At 36.3% G+C, this 16,416-nt stretch overlaps 1 protein-coding gene and 1 pseudogene across 14 annotated transcripts in view; both read left to right on the forward strand.

Annotated features, from left to right (window-relative positions):
• SOX5 (SRY-box transcription factor 5) overlaps nt 1-16,416 on the forward strand; it is a 996,739-nt gene that overhangs the window by 47,082 nt on the left and 933,241 nt on the right. The window lies entirely within an intron of this gene.
• Nucleotides 10,184-10,980, forward strand: LOC140617150 (heterogeneous nuclear ribonucleoprotein A3 pseudogene; annotated as a pseudogene).

Genomic DNA, 16,416 nt, shown 5'->3' on the forward strand with positions numbered 1-16,416 from the left:
GAATTTAAGGGATAGTGATAATTTCAATATGTTTTTTATTGAGCAAATTCATAAATGGGTATCTGAATCAGTAAAATTTATGATAAAAATCAGAGGTGATTAACAAATGTTTATTGAATTAATTCCATTAAGATTTAAAAAAATAAACTCATGTTAAATGTTATATTTAGAAATTATCAAATTGATGCAATTTGAAGTGACTAAATGTTTTTTGACATTTCTTGATCAGTAATTTCTAGGTTCATGCCATGTAAATTGACATAGAGATGTCACATAATCATGGTATTGTGGAGAAAGAGGTATGAGTAGGTTAAGTGGGAGGTGAATAGATTATCAAATTACAGTTAACTTAGAAAATTAAAAATTATATGAATTTAAAAGTTGAATTTAAAAGTAAATTCAGGGACGCCTGGGTGGCTCAGTGGTTGAGCGTCTGCCTTTGGCTCAGAATGTGATGCCAGGGTCCTGGGATCAAGTCCCACTTTGGACTCCCTGCAGGGAGCCTGGTTCTCCCTCTGCCTGTGTCTTTGCCTCTCTCTCTGCGTCTCTCATGAATAAATGATAAAATTAAAAAAGATAAAAGTAAATTCAGATATTTGAAAGCAGAAATCCAAAGAGAAATAATCTGGCTCATGTGACTTCGGGGAGGAGGACAAAGAGCAAAGGGAGGGGGTGGTTTAGAGATTTTTTTTTTTTTTTTGCAGCAAAGTAATTATAGTAATTTATTGCATGTCTTCTGTATACCCAGCCTATTCCAATAAAGTATAAGTCAATTTCCCTTGTTCTACAGAATTTGCTTTCTTTGGGAGTGAAGACAAGGCAAGATGCTCACATATGAAGCAATTTGTTATAACTGCCTAAGTTTGTGTAATTGTGAAAATAAGTGGAGTGCACTCTAAGGATTGTCCTTGGCCTTTCTTTCATTTCCTTTTCCAGCCAGGGACACTTAGTTGCTGTTCACCATGAGTACTCATATCCTGGGACTAACTCATCAAGATTCATGTGTGTAAGACATTCCTGTTGGGGCCAGATCCTCACCTCAAAAACATGCTGGCACCTGACATGTGTTCTCTCTTCAGATCTCCTACCTTGTGATTTAGATCCCCTGATTTCAATGCTGGCTGCTCATCAGAATCACCTGTAGAGTTTTAACATTCAGGCACTGTCAGAATCTCTGGGGCTGTTACCCAGGCCAGTGTATTTTTAAAAGAAGCATACATATGTTTCTGATAATTTTTAACTATCAAACTTCTGTTGCCAGTGATCTGCATCCCATTTACTTATCTACCTGGTCTTCCTGCCTGGTTTTTCTCTTCCTGCCTATATAATGACACCTCCAAAGGGTGTTTAATTTGATTTGTCTTAATCAACATTTGGGGACGTAACTCTTTTAAGATCATTAAAAATTTGAAAATTGGAACCAGTTGATTGAATTCTAGAGCACCAGATCCAGTTAAAAATCTCTGTCATATGGGGGCACCTGGGTGGCTTAGTCAGTTAAAGCCTCTGACTCTTGGACTCAGCTCAGGTCATCTCTGTCATATACATAGCCTCTATTCTGGTCAGTGAATATATATTTATCTACTTCATCATCAATGTGTGGAATATCCTATTTTTCGTATTTTTATTCCATGTTCCATAATTGTTTCCAAAACACACTGTGCTCACCTGTGTGTTGATTGTTGATAGCAAGATGAACAAATGTCTGTTTTGAGCATAAAAATATACTTGTTTTCTGTAGCTACCCAATTGCAAGATTAATTTGAGAAAAGTGATTTCAGTCTATCTGAATAATTTTTCTGATGTAGTAAACATAAAACTTCGTATTCAGATGACAACTTTCTTCTTATTTATTCTTAAAATGGTTTGGTGAAGCTACTAATACAGATTAAGTGAAAAGAAATCAGTTTATTTTTTTACTAAATTTTGTGGTCAATATTCTCAACATCTAACAATAAAATAAGGTTGGGAATGTCAGATTCGTTGTCTGGGCTTTATGACTGTAAATGGATTTCTGGTTCCAACATTAAAGTACAATCTGTTTGACATGATTTACATATTTAGTATAGATAAGACCAAAGTTAACGGATTTGCTTCAGTAACATGAACTAATTTTCTAGTTATTTGCCAGGCCAAGAGCATGACAACCATATAGAAGTGCAGATCAAATAAAAGGTGGGGCCTTTTTCTAGTTTGCTGAAAAGAAGCCAGCATATGAGTATGCCTATCTAACTTCCCATAGGTTAGGAGGTTCAGTGTTATGTGTTCCTATGATTCCTTACTGGGTTAATGGCATTTTGTCTATCACTATGAATTAGTCTTTATCCCCAAAGAGTTTTAGGAACTTATCTATTAGTATTTCTTATATTTGTGAAATATTGGCATAAATAAATTTTGGCCCTGACATACCTCCTCATCTGTCATCTTTTATTTGTTGCCATAAATGTCATGGTCATTTTTATGTTCATATGAGGTCCATCCCTTTCACACTGAGGTAATTTAGAGACCACTTATAGAAAAAAAAAAGGTGGGAGAAGAAATGAGGATGAAACAAAACAAAGAGTGTGAGTAGAGCAGAAGTCCAGCATAAAATGTAATGGATCTCAAAGTGGGTACTTGGCTCTTACTATCTTCGGAACACTTTAAACCAAAGGATTTGCTTTTGTAGAATTTTAGAATTGAATGTAACCTTAGAGATAATATAGTTCATAGGCTTCATTTTAAAAATAAGGAAAGAATAGAAAGGTTAAATGACATGGTCATGGTCACACAGATAGTGGTATTGTCTACTGACTGGCCATCATGCTGCTACTTATCTTTATTTTTAGGATGAGAAAAGTAGGTCATTCGCCTCAGAGATTCAGGAAGGCTAAGATCATCAGGTACCTCGATTTTGTCCAGTGAATGGACATTTTGTTTTTATGGCTGTATGGTCTCTGTCCTCCTTCTTGACTGCTGCCTCATTATTTACTTCTTTCAGGGGACCTCTTTATGCTTTCACTCTTTAGCATTGGGCCTCCAGTGTTCTGCCCTGAATTCACTGATCTGTGCACTCTTCATGTTCTCCTTACATAATTTTATATACAATTTATCTAGTACTTCTCAAGAGCCCATACCATGCTAGATACTGGACTACATACTGGGTAGGGACAGACACAACACCTGGACCACGGAGTAGAATGTTCCTGTCCATTCTTAGGGTTTTAGCTGCTGTCTATATTCTGAAGATCCATAGCTCTGGTTGTGATTGATGCCCTGAGGTGTACATGTGTAACTAGCTAAGAAGTCCCACAGAAACCTCAAATTTGACCTACTTGACATGGACTTCATCATTTCCCCTGACCCCCTTTCTCCTGACCCCCTTTCAGCTTTCACTCCTGAATTCCATATCTCAACATCAAAGTCACTTAGCCACTCCTTCAGAAAGTTGAAAGTCACCTTTTGATTCTTGTTCTTTCTTTCCCTTCCAATGACCAATTCCTGGCCCCTCTACCTTACTCCAACTCTCTTTCACTCTTTTGTTATCCATGGTCTTTAGTTTTGCAGCAGGCTCCTGACAGGACTTCAATTCTCCAAGCTTGCTTTCCTGAAATCCACTCTACACAGGGCTGATGGAGTGATGGTCTAGACTAGAGTGTAATCTAGCTACACCGGTCTCTGCTTAAAACCCTTGCTTGGTTTCCCATATTCTATAGGGTAAAGTCCAAGCTCCATAGCATGGCACTCAAGGTCATCTGTGACCTGGTCCTACCATGTGCTGCTGTTTCTTGAGTCGTGTTATTTCTTGAATCAAAGTAGTTGCTTATGCCATTTTCTCTGCCTGGTCCACAATATTCCAACTCCTGCCTCCCTGCTCTTATCACCTGGTTAAACTATATATATATATATATATATACACACACACACACACACACACACACACATATATGTTTGTATATATACACATATCAATGTGTGAAATTTCAAATAACCACAAAAGGAAAGGTAAAAGTACAAAGAATTCCGTATGCAATATTAAGATTTTGATAGGCTGGTTCATTTATTCCTCCCCATACCTTTTTTTTTCTTTTGTAGAAGTATTTAAATGCAAATCTAAGATAGCATACAGTTTTATCCCTACTTCAATAAGCACCTTCAAAAGTATGAACATACCCTATATAACAACAGTGTCATTATCAAACTAACAAAATTGGTGGTAATTCCTTGGAATCATCTAATTCCCTGTGCATAATAAAAATTTCCAACTTGTTGCAAAAAAATATTTTTATGATTAGATTGTTTGAATCATGATCAAAATTAATACCACATATTAAATTTGGTTAAGTCTTTCTTTTTTTTTTTAAAGTTTTTTTAGATTTTATTTATTCGTTTGACAGAGAGCACACAAGAAAGGGGGAGCTTCAGGCAGAGAGGGAAAAACAGGCTCTCCACTGAGCAGGGAGCTTGATGTGGGCTCGATTCCAGGACCCTAGGACCATGACCTGGGCTGAAGGTGGACACCTAACTGACTGATCCAGGCACCCCTCTAATTCTTATTTAATCAAAAACAGTTCCCACTCCTCTTTTATCAGTGCTATTTTCTTGTTGCAGAATCCAGGTCAGTTGTTAAATAGCATGTTCCACAGTCTATATTTATTTATTTATCTTCTGTGGTGTTACTTAACTTGTTTCATATCCACCGTAGAACTATATCCAACTGTTTCTATATCCAAAGTAGAAAATACTCAAGATAGGAAATGTTTACTATAACGGAAACTAATTGTAGTGGCTTGATTAGATTCAATTTCCATTATCTGTCTGCCTGTCTGTCTATCTATCTATCTATCATCTATCTCTCTGTTTTTTAGGATATTAAGATGGATCAGTGGGTTCAAGTGGTGACAGCCTCATCCCTCCCTTATAAAAGTCACCATCAATCATTGTGTAACTAATGGTTTAATCCACTGTTGATTACTGCCTGAATCAATTATTTCATTAAAGGTTGCAAAATATTAATTGTATAATTCTGTAATTTCTTCCACATGTACTGGCTGGGACTCTTCTCTATAGAGGAATTTTATTTCATCACCAAGAACATTTGGTTACCCTGAAATACAGAGGATAGAAAAAAATGCACACCCCCCCTCCAAATCTTCTTCCTTCATCTATCAGTGGACACTTTGTTTTTATATTTTGGATATTATAAATAATGCTGCAAAAATAGGAGTGCATATATCTTTCTGAATTAGTATTTTTGTTTGTTTGTTTTGGGTAAATACCCAGTAGTAAAATTACTGGATTATATAGTATTTCTATTTCTAACTTTTTGAGGAACCTCCATACTGTTTTCCACAGTGGTTGCACCAATTTACATCCTCACCAACAGTGCATGAAGCTTCCCTTTTCTCCACATCCTCGCCAACACTTGTTATTTATTGTCTTTTTGATACTAGCCACTCTGCCAGGTGTAAGGTGGTATCTCATTGTGGTTTTGATTTGCATCTCCCTGATGATGAGTGATGTTGAGCATCTTTTCATGTGTCTGTTGGCCAACTGTATGTCTTCTTTGGACAAAATGTCTATTCAGGTCCTCTGCCCCTTTTTAAATTGGATTATTGTTATTATCATTGCTGCTGAGTTGTTTCAGTGCTTCATATATTTTGGATATTTACCTCTTATCAGATACATCATTTGCAAATATCTTTTCCCAGTCAGCAGATTGCCTTTTTAATTTTGTTGATGTTTTCTTCACTTTGCAAAAGCTTTTTGGGGGGATATAGTCCTAAGAGTTTATTTTTGCTTTTGTTTTCCTTGCCTCAGGAGACATATTTAGAAAAATGTTGCTAAAACTGATGTCAAAGGGATCCTGCCTATGTTTCTTCTAGGAGTTGTATGATGTGAGGCCTGACATAGGTCCTTAATACATTTTGAGTTTATTTTTGTGTATAATATAAGAAAATGGTCCAGTTTCCTCCTTTTGCAGGTGTTGTTCAGTTTTCTCATACCATTTATTGAAGAGACTGTCTTTTCCTCATTGTATATCCTTGCTTCTGTCATAAATGGATTGGCCTTATAAATGTGGATTTATTTCTGGGCTGTCTGTTCTGTTCAGTTTATCTCTGTATCTGTTTTTGTGCCAGCACCATACTGTTTTAATTACTATAGCCTTGTAGTATATCTCGAAATTTGGGATTGGGATACCTCTAGCTTTGTGCTTCTTTCACAAGATTGCTTTGGCTATTTGGGATCTCTTGTGGCTCTATACAAATATTAGTATTCTAGTTCTGTTAAAAATGCTATTGTTATTTTGATAGGGAGTGCATTGAATCTGTAGATTGTTTCTCTGAAGCAATTTTGTAAACATATACATCTTGGAGCATTTTTGTTCATTTTCATATTTAAAAATTCTTGATGAAGTATACGTTTATTAAAAATAATCCTGGGGAAATGTAACTATCGGCATGTAAAGATTTTTATCTTCTACTATGAAGTGACAGATTACAAAAAGTATACTATGATCCTATTAATGTTTTTGGTCACATTTGGAAGTGTTGCTGCTATATTATTATTATTATCATTGTTATTATTGGTCTAAGAGGAAAAGTTCTAAAGTCTATTTCTAAAGTAAACATAGTCTGGAGTCAAATTACTCTTAAAATTTCCATAAATTCTCATAAAAATGCAGGATGTTCACATCAGGAGGAACACTCAGGAAGCTGCACTGTTTGGAGAATTGCTAGACTCACATCTTCTTCCATAGCTTTGGTGGACAAGCCCTCTGGGTGGACGACAGGCAGGAGACGAGGATGCATGCCTGATGCTGCTTCTCTGTTTGCACACAAAGAATCTGGATGGATATACATCAGGGTGATAATAATTTTTCCCTGAATGGGCTGGACTTTGGGCCCCAAATAAAATGCAGAGTAAGTTTTCTATATGAAAGAATTATAAAATGCTTGTGGTCTAAAAAGTATCATTAAGATTAGATTTGGAGGCATTGTCCTCATGAAATCACTGTTAATAAAAATTATATCTATTAAGAATTACGGTTCATATTAAAGGGAAAAATGATATACAAATGAACTTTGTAAATGTTGTCATTCTGAGGTGTGCACTTCTGTATTCTGTTTATGCCTTGGAAAGGAGCTCTTAAACTAGAGTCCATGGATGACATTCAGGGGTTTATGGATTCTATGAAATTGTGTGTAAAATTTTAGGTGTATGTACTTTTTTGGGGAGAATATTAATCATAGCCTTTATCAGATTCTCAAATGTGTCCATTCTTCAAAATAAAGCCATTAGTTTCTGTGCCCAGATCTGGAATAAAACAGATTTTTACACCTATGGAATTTTAGAAACATCTACCTGAACCAAAATTTGGTTAGTAGGTCAGCCCATGAATGTATCATAATGTATATTCTAATTTCTCATAACTTCCACTTATGGTGTGAATCAGAAGTATTATGTAAGAGTACTGTCCCAACAAACTCCAATTTTACATCCTTTCATTTGCACATGAAATATGATATACACATTTAGAAAATATATTTTATGTGCTACTTGAAGTCATTAAACTAATTAACACCCCAACGTTTTTTTTTGTTGTTGTTTTTTACTAGTTCTGAGTTTTCCAATGAATAATAACTAGCTCTTTATTTTCTTATATTTTATAACTTTAATTATCCATAGAAACTAAACAGATGGGGTAAGAAAAATACCACACTAATTCAGGGATCTAGGAGATAGGAATCAGGAAATCCATCCTGTGGAAATGGACTGAAGAAGTAAGGACAGGCCTAACCAGAAGTGGCAGTGAGTTAAAGGCTCAGGGCCCAAAGGTCTAGGGACTACATCAGGGGTTTTTATGACAGAGAAAGAAGTGGGAAGGGCTTTTAGTGCTTGAAACCATGGTGAATTATATGAGTCATGTGTTGGCACCATTCATCTACTCCAAAAGATAACATTTAAAAGTTCCCCAAACTACTAAAGAGACAGTAGAGGATTGAGAATATCAGCTTTGGGGGTGGGAGTGGGTGGGGAATGGACAAAATGGGTGAAGTGGAGTTACAGTTATGGAATGAATAAGTCACAGGAATGAAAGAAAAGGACAGCATAGGGAATAGAGGGATTTCATTGTAATAGAGGGATAGGGATTTCATTGTAACGGTATTGTATGGTGACAGATGGTAGCTCCACTTGTGGTGAGCATACTGTGATGTCTAGACTTGGTTAATCACTATGTTATACACCTGAAACTAATGTAAATGTGTGTCAACTATTCTTCACTAAAAGAGAAAGAGAAAAAGAATATCAGATGTGGGACCCAAAATCCAAATTTAATCCCAGCTTGAGAATTTATTTACCTTGGGTGATTTGCTTAACACTTTTATATCTCAGTTTCCTCATGTGTAATAGCTGAAATTAACTCATAATATTCTTTTGATGATAAAAATCATAAATATGGCTGAAATGTTTAGAACAGTGCATTTACCGTACTCAATAAATGTGTGCCTCAGCTGGGCTGGATAGAGCTATAGAAAGGGATTGAGAGAAAGGGAAGGTAGGAAGTGCTAGGAATATAGTGGTGTGTGTTTGGAGAAATTACCCTTGACCTTCCAGGTATAGGAGTGCTACAATTTTAATCTTAATGGCATACAATTAGGACAGTATTTTACATAAAAATTGGTAGACACATGGATGGTGCATATATATATTTGAGAAGTTGTGTTAATAATTGCCTGTAAACTAAAGACAAGAATTACTTTTGATCCACTTGGCTGGTTAGTTGCCTCAGATGTTGACAAACTTAGCTGCGTAACAGTGGTGTGACGACGTGAGTAGTTTCTTGTTATTAGAGCACCTGTTGTCTCTGGGTGTGTTTACAAAGTTCTTATGCTTAGGTTTATCTACCTCATGGCTAAATATGGACATATTTAAAAGAAGTTCCATGCTAAAAGCATGATGCATATGGACTCTTCTTACTTTTAAAAAAATTGTTACAGGGCAGCCCGGGTGGCTCAGTGGTTTAGCACTGCCTTCAGCCCAGGGTGTGATCCTGGAGACCCAGGGTGGAGTCCCACGTCAGGCTCCCTGCATGGAGCCTGCTTCCTCCTCTGCCTGTATCTCTGTCTCTCTCTCTCTCTGTGCCTCTCATGAATAAATAAATAAAATCTTTAAAAAAAATTGTTACATAATTCAGTAACATCTCAAGAAACTACCACCTTTTTCTTATTTTTAATTTTCTTTCTTTCTTTTTTTTTTTTTTTGAAAAGTTAAAAATTCCTTAATTTTTTATTCCTGGTACCACTACCACAATTTACAGGGCAATATACCTGATGTAATGAAAAGAAAAAGAAAAAGACAAAGCTACAACAGATAAAAGACCTCAGGAATGTACATCTAATTGACACTACATTGCATTAATCAATAGCTGCACTTTTTGCAAACTGTGGCTATGACCGTCCTGAACAAGAAGGGTTTCCTGTTTAAGTTGCAGTAACTTTTCTGACTATGGATCATCGTTCCTCCTGTGGCAGATTTTTACAGTTCCTCTAATGCATTTGGGATGACTGTCTCAAAGTAACCTGCAGCTTTCCTGACAACTCCTCGCTCTCTCTCCTGCTAAGAACTGTAGCCCTTTTCTTCTGAAATTTTTTTAGAACCTTCTGCTACCATATCCACCACTTCCACTACCAGATCCATAACCACCACCATAGGGACTGCCCGAGCTTCTTCCACCAAAACTGCCCCCTTTCATGGGTCCATAATTTGATTGCTGTTGTCCACTATAATTTCCAAAATCATTATAGTTCCCACCACCACCATAGTTACCTCCAAAATTTCCTCCTTCATTGTAACCATCGTATCCTCCACCACCACCACCATATCCGCCTCCTTGGTTTCCATATCCTGGTCCACCACCACCATAGCCTCCTCTACTACTATAACCAGGACCACCACCATAGTTGCCACCATCACCTCCAAATCCATTATATCCACCATCACCTCCTCCATAACTACCTCTGCTGCCACCACCTCCACCACCATAGCCTCCTCTTCCCCCAAAGTTTCCACCACGGCCAAAATTACCACCACCTCCAAAGTTTCCTCCACGACCCGTGAAGTTGCCAGATCCACCTCCACGACCTCTTTGCAATCCAGCAGACTGCATCTCTTGTTTAGAAAGGGCCCATATTGAACTCGAGTTGGAAGAGGCGAGTCCGGTCTCAAAATAGAGGTAAAACCGCCGCCCGGTCGCCCCCAGCCCGATTCCGGCCGTCGCTGCCGCCAGGGGTGGGGGGGGAGGGCCATGATCCAAAGGAACCCGAGCAGTTGAGAAAACTGTTTATTGGTGGTTTGAGCTTTGAAACTACGGATGATAGTTTAAGAGAACATTTTGAAAAATGGGGCACACTTACAGATTGTGTGGTAATGAGAGACCCCCAAACAAAACGTTCCAGGGGTTTTGGTTTTGTGACTTACTCTTGTGTTGAAGAGGTGGATGCAGCAATGTGTGCCCGACCACACAAGGTTGATGGGCTTGTAGTGGAACCAAAGAGAGCTGTTTCTAGAGAGGATTCTGTAAAGCCTGGTGCCCATCTAACAGTGAAGAAAATTTTTGTTGGTGGTATTAAAGAAGATACAGAAGAATGTAATTTGAGAGACTACTTTGAAAAGTATGGCAAAATTGAAACCATAGAAGTTATGGAAGACCGGCAGAGTGGAAAAAAGAGAGGATTTGCTTTTGTGACTTTCGATGATCATGATACAGTTGATAAAATTGTTGTTCAGAAATACCACACTATTAATGGGCATGATTGTGAAGTCTTTTTAATTTTCATGACATCTCTTCTATTGATTGAATTCCTCCAGCGAGTTTTCACCTCACTGTCTCTTTTGTTTCTATGGCTTCTTTCTTTGTTCCAGATAAAACTCAAAGTTTTGCACATTGCAAGCTTCTTGTTCAAGCTCAATACTGATATTATACAGGTATTGATCTAATTTAGCAATTTGAACAGTTATTTCTGAAGCTTAAAAAAAAAAAAAAAAGAAAAACAAGAACAAGTAGGCACAATGGGATTTTCTTGTCTTATCCAGACTTAGGCATAGGTTTATGACATATTCAGATCTCAAAAAGTGTTTTACTAATGCTACAAGTAAATCTTAAAATCTCCCACTAAGATTCTGGTTTTTTGTTTCTCCTTATATGTATTGCCTCCTCTCTATGCACAATTTGCAACCCCCAGGATTGAGAGGTAATACTTTAAATAGTTTTGATCTTTTTTTCTCACCTGCACCTCATCTTATCTTAGATGCAGTATGAAAAAAAAAGTGAGAGCAGCCAGGGTGGTTAGAAATATTGTAATTGCACCTTGTTTGGATTTGCTTGAGGCTCAGTTTGTTAGGCTTTTTAATCTACTCATCAAGGTAGATATGAAGTCAAAAAAGATCAGGCTTTGTTTAAGAAAAAAGAGGTAGAGTTCACATCATTAGCAATTGTGAGCAAAAGGAATGAGGAGTGTTTATGTATACAATTTATTTTCATAGTTCGCTATTATTTTTGCATTTGGTATCAATTTTGGAAACATGGTAGATAAATAATGTGCATATACTTTAAACTTTAGGTTAGCCGTGAAAGAGATTGTGCGATGCTTTTATTTGTATGGAATAGTCACTTTTGCTTATTTTGTTTATTTTGTTGGTAACAATTTTTCTTCCTTTCCTTTCCTTTCCTTTCCTTTCCTTTCCTTTCCTTTCCTTTCCTTTCCTTTCCTTCCCTTCCCTTCCCTTCCCTTCCCTTCCCTTCCCTTCCCTTCCCTTCCCTTCCCTTCCCTTCCCTTCCTTTTCCTTTTCCTTTTCCTTTTCCTTTTCCTTTTCCTTTTCCTTTTCCTTTTCCTTTTCCTTTTCCTTTTCCTTTTCCTTCCCCCTTTTTGGCTCCATGCTGAACATGGGGCTTGAACTCATGGCCCCAAGATCAAGAGTCACATGCTCTACTTGCTGAGCCAGCCAGGTGCCCCTGTTGATAATTATTTTTACTTTTAGAAATATACCTGTAAGTTAGGTGTAGGTCTAAGTGAAAATCCTTTTGGTGACCTGTAATTTTTAAATTTTTTTAAATGTCCACATTGATATTTTGAAGATACTATTTTCAAGACCTTAAAGTCTGTCCTGGGGCTAATATTTAGAAGACTAACCATTTAGTCCATAAAAATAATCACAGTGGAACTGCTGACATGGCCTAGAGTCTGATAAATTCATAGTTTAAAGACATAAGTGTTGAAATTATTAAATTGTGCCATAATGATCAGAATAGCTCTAAAAAGAAAATTAGACTATAAAATGGCTAAATTAACTCAACTAGTTATTAATTAAATTAAAAAGACTGCTATGAAGCAAAGCCACAGGGAATTAAATAAAGAAAATAAAACATTTATTATATCTTTCCCTGTAATTTAATTGGAGAAAACTTTCAGTTTCTAATTTGGGGAACTCAAAATGTTGTTACTCAGCCTCAACTGTTCACTTAGACTGTGGTGGTAATATAGTGAGTTTGATTAGCTTCATTTTAGAGTCCCTCACACTATCCTCTCTTCCTTTTGACCTATGATTTTTTTAAAACTTGTTTTGAAATGATTTTAGAATCAGAGAATGATAGAATTTACTTGCATCCTTCATCCAGCTTCTGCTAATCTTAACGACTTCCCGAACCATAGTATAATAATCAAAACTAGGAAATTAACATTGATACAATCCTATTACTAAATATAGACCTTATTCTAATTTCACTAATTTTCTTACTAATGTTACTTTTCTGATCCAAGACCAATCTAGAATCACTCATTGCATTTAGCTGTTGTAAGATGCAACAGTCTCCTCTAAGATGTGACAATTCTTCAACTTTTCTTTGTCTCTTATGACCTTGAACTTTGATGAGTAATGATCCATATTTTGTTGACTGTGTCTCAGTCTGGGTTGATTTCCCTTGATCAGAGGGAGGATATGCATTTTTGGCTAGAATTCTGCAGAAGTGATGTGTTTTTCTCAGGAACCCACATGAAGGGGGCACATTTTGTTTTAGGACACTACGTTTGTGCTAGCCTTGGTCACGTTGTTAAGGTGCTATCGGCTACATTTATCCCTTGTAAATTTATTGTTTTTCCTGGTGAATTAAGAAATATCTCGAGAGAAATACAAGAGACTGTGCAAATGTTGTATTTCTTCAACTTTTGTCCACTAATTATAGTACCCATCAGTGAATTTTGCTTGCAACAATTATTACTGTAGTGTTCTGATGGTAATTCTGTATTTCCCTTTTTCCTTATATTTATTTGGAACTTCTCTGTGAGGAAGAGCTGTTCTTTCTTCTTCATTTATTTATATATTCAGTGACTAATTTTTATCAAAACTTTCATTAATTCTATCATTTTGGGGTCATGGATATTTATTTTTATTTTATGGTTATGGTCTAATAATTTCTTTTTTGTTGCTCAAATTGTTTCCCTTTTGGTCCTTGGGAACTCATCAGGTTGATTCCTTTGTCTTTTTGCCATACCCTTATCCTTTTTTTTTTTTTTTTTTTTTTTTTAGCACTTTCTTATTTTCTGGTAAAAGTTGTTCCAGGCTTACCTTCTAGTTTTCCTGGTCCATCACTGGTATTGGCTATATCAAAGAGTTCCCTTATTTGTAGCACTATGCCACTGGAGAATGGTATTTAGACACTAAGATCTTGCCCCATGAATTTATAAGGAAGAACTGTGTTTTTAAGAGGTTATATAAAAAGAAGTAAATATTAGATAGATCAGTCAGGGTATTGAGAGGTACTTAGCTGCAGCCAAGAAAACTGTTTTTAAGTATTAAGTCTTGGGAACCTATGGAAGGTAAAGAATTCTTTTCAGGATGTGAAGACATTAGAGAGAATTGTATATGCATCCTTCCCCAGGAATACCTAGAATAATTTATAGTAATCTTTACAAACAATTTATTTCCTTTCTTTCTTCCTTTCTCCCTTCCTTCCTTCTTCTTTCCTCCCTCTTCCTTCCTTCTTTTTATTTACCTTATCAAGTAAGAATTATACTGTGCCAGTGAAGAAATGTATTTGTTTTCACTACTACATGAAAGAATGGAACACGTAACAAAAGCAAAAGCAAAATGTGATCTGTCCATTAAAATGAACATTTATGTTAAAAGTCTTGTATATGCTGGTTTGGATTGTGGGAATAGAGAACTTGTTTATGTCATTCTTCCCTTTACTAGATCTTCCCAATTGAAAGAATACACAAAGAAATATATCTTGCCTCTATCTTGGCCCCTCATCCCTACCAACTAAGTGGACATCTTTCTTTTGAAAAACAGTGCAAACTCAACAAGATCACAACCTTAGTGCTACAACTGCTCTTAATGAGGTGTTGTGTATGAATTAATTAAATTAGTTTGCCCCTCATGTGGCAAGCTCTGTTTAGTGTTTGTCTGGTTGACTAATTTATGAGGATAAAATTATGGTACAGTCTCTGCCTTGCTTGTTTTCATCAAAGATATGGGCTAATTTGTAATGAAACTTTATCAATCAGATCATGCTGTTGGTCCACCCTCCAAGCTCTGACTAATGAATTAAGGGCTGTTTGAGTTCTTTCATACACACACATCCTTTTGCAGCCGAGGGGGGAAGGGTGTGTTGGCTCTAGATTGATTACAAGATAGATTGCTGCTTTTCTAGCAAATAGATCACCAACTTTTCTGTTTTCTGTTCCTTGGCATGTTTATGGCTCTATGATTATCTTTCTTCTTTATGCAGGGTATGAATTTAAAGTGGAAAGTGTGTAAAAATGCTGGTTTATATTTGTTAGGGAGAAACCAAAGATTGTGTATTTCATATTGGGGCACCCGTAGCTAAGAACTCCTAACAATGGGAGAAGGAATAATAGTACAGCCAGCAGAGAAATGGAGAATTTTGAAAGGCAATATTCTTCAATGTTGGGAAAGTAATGAAAGGTCAAAATGAAGCTCAATAGAAAAGCCATTATGAAAGGAAGGGGGAGAATTTGGCTTTTATGTTGCTGTCAGGATTTGGGACTTGTTTCCTTTTTGTTCTGACAAAACTCTTTTGGGGTGTTTTTTTTTCTCTTCAATTCAAACAGTTTATACAAGTGTTATTTTAAACTTTCTAGTGTTTATATCATCATGTCTTTTAAAAAGAAACTTTTTTTTCGATTTTGTTATCTGGGAATTTTTAAGGACAAAGCCACTGTTTCTAAGATACACACACATTCATACATGTATGCATTCATGTGAATATTTCTATCTTCACTGCCTAATTGTGAAATAAATAAGCACAGGATAATTCAAGAATACTTCTTAAGTGACTTCATTACAAGTCTGTAAATACATCTCAATGTATTAGTGTGATTATTTTGAAAATGCATATTACTTCCTAGTCACTGATTAGTTGATTTATTAAACACCCATCATATGTAGATATTTTACAAATACAAAAGTGATATAAAGTTCCATGTCAGGACAGCAAGTCAGTGGCAGAGGTGAATTTAGAATTTCAAGTTCTGACTTCTGTCCTGTCATCAGGCCACTAATCTGCTTGATTTTCTGAAAGAATTTGAAGCCTGAGGACAGAAGATGCCAGAGACACATTTCCAAAGAGATGAGTCACTTTGGGTGGTTTGATATAATAAAATCTGTGTTTATTTTGCAAAAGGCTTTTGAACAGATATTAGAGAAACAAATTTCATCATTATGTTCAACTTTATACTTTGTAACATTGTACTTTCTGTTCCAGTGGTTAGCAGCACTAAGTTCATAGTTCTCTTCCTGTTCTCTCTTGGGAGTCTTCTATTTAAAAAAAAAAAAGGCAAAGAGTTTTAGTGTTTTATCAGAGTGACTTAAAATGTTATTTGTATCCTTTGTCTGGACTATTAAATTAGGCTTTAATCTTTCTAATGCTATGCTATGCTTTGCCCATGTCACTTCCTTACTGAGAAATATTCTGTGGCTCTCTACTACCCACAGGAGTTTTCCTTCTGACATTGAAGACCCACCATGATATTAATTCAATCTACTTTTAAAATATTTGGATGTATACCATCCAAAGTAGATTATTCCATGTTTCTTGAACAGGCTCCAGATTTTTCTCCTCTGTGTATTTGCTTGTGTTACTCCCTCTCTTTGCAGTGCTCATTGCCCCATCTTGGCAGAGATGTCACATCCCTATTAAAATCTGTATCTCATGCTGTTAACTTTGTGAAAGCTTTCTTGTTCAGGAGATTAGAACAAGGCTCCTTGTCTTGTGGGCCTTGCTTTCTGGATGAGGATGGGGTTGCCGACCATAAGCAAGTCAATAAAATTTAAGAACACTTCATTTCTGATGGCAACACATGCTGTGTGAATACAACGAGATAATTGTGATAGAACTATATTTGGGGTGAGAAG

This window comes from Canis lupus, chromosome 25 (genome assembly GCF_048164855.1).
Source record: "Canis lupus baileyi chromosome 25, mCanLup2.hap1, whole genome shotgun sequence".
Taxonomy (NCBI): Eukaryota; Metazoa; Chordata; class Mammalia; order Carnivora; family Canidae; genus Canis; species Canis lupus.